At 48.5% G+C, this 745-nt stretch overlaps 1 protein-coding gene across 1 annotated transcript in view; it reads right to left on the bottom strand.

Moving 5' to 3' along the window:
* The window catches only part of LOC104076346 (protein shisa-1-like), a 10,552-nt gene that overhangs the window by 1,558 nt on the left and 8,249 nt on the right, over positions 1 to 745 (bottom strand). The window lies entirely within an intron of this gene.

Below are 745 nucleotides of genomic sequence, written 5' to 3'. Positions count from 1 at the left end.
GGGGGTTGACGCAGGGTGAATCCCCTCTAGCCACTTGGCCCACACTGCCCTTTTCTTCCCCCCCCCCGCTTCTTTTTTTAAAGGCAAGGCACACACCACCCCGGGCAGCTGTATAGTGCAATGCTCCTAGACCACCGGCTGCCCACCAAGGCACTGCCTAAGCTCCGCTTTCAGGAGGTTTTATCTCTTGGCTCGTGACCTGCCTCTAATCCCCTCTCCTTACAGCAACAAAGAAGGACCCACTAATTGAAAACCATTTGCAGCTACTCCAGCTCCACCTTCCTCATTTCTCCCCTTCATTCCTGCAGGGAGCTGGAGATGTGCTGGAGATGGCACATCTCACACCCATGGTTAGGCATTTCGACTGGCACGGCACCATTAGCAAGGCTGAGGAGTGCGGGATACAGAAAGCCCAGGGCTATCCTGGTACCAAAGCTTCATTCCTTCAGGGCCTTGTCGAGTAGCTGAAGTGTCAGAGGTGGGAGGCTGGGGACTGAGCTGGGGACAGCACAGGATGACAACCGAGAAATAAAATTCCCAGAGCAGAAAGAAAATACAGGGATAACCAGCCTCTAGTGGGCTCTAAAGTGTAATTGGTACAAACTGGTAACAAGGTAATTTTTGCCTTGTTTAACATGGATAATCAATTATATAAATACAAAGAAGAAGATTTTAGTCTGAAAATGTAAGAAAAATTAATTTTGAAAGCTCTAAGTTGGTCTAATTTCTGTCTCTGTGGTTGAAA

Source organism: Fulmarus glacialis, unplaced genomic scaffold (assembly GCF_000690835.1).
Source record: "Fulmarus glacialis isolate BGI_N327 unplaced genomic scaffold, ASM69083v1 scaffold28744, whole genome shotgun sequence".
In the NCBI taxonomy this organism is placed as follows: domain Eukaryota; kingdom Metazoa; phylum Chordata; class Aves; order Procellariiformes; family Procellariidae; genus Fulmarus; species Fulmarus glacialis.
Note: the sequence above shows the minus strand (reverse complement) of the source record. Positions and strands in the feature narration are given on the sequence as shown.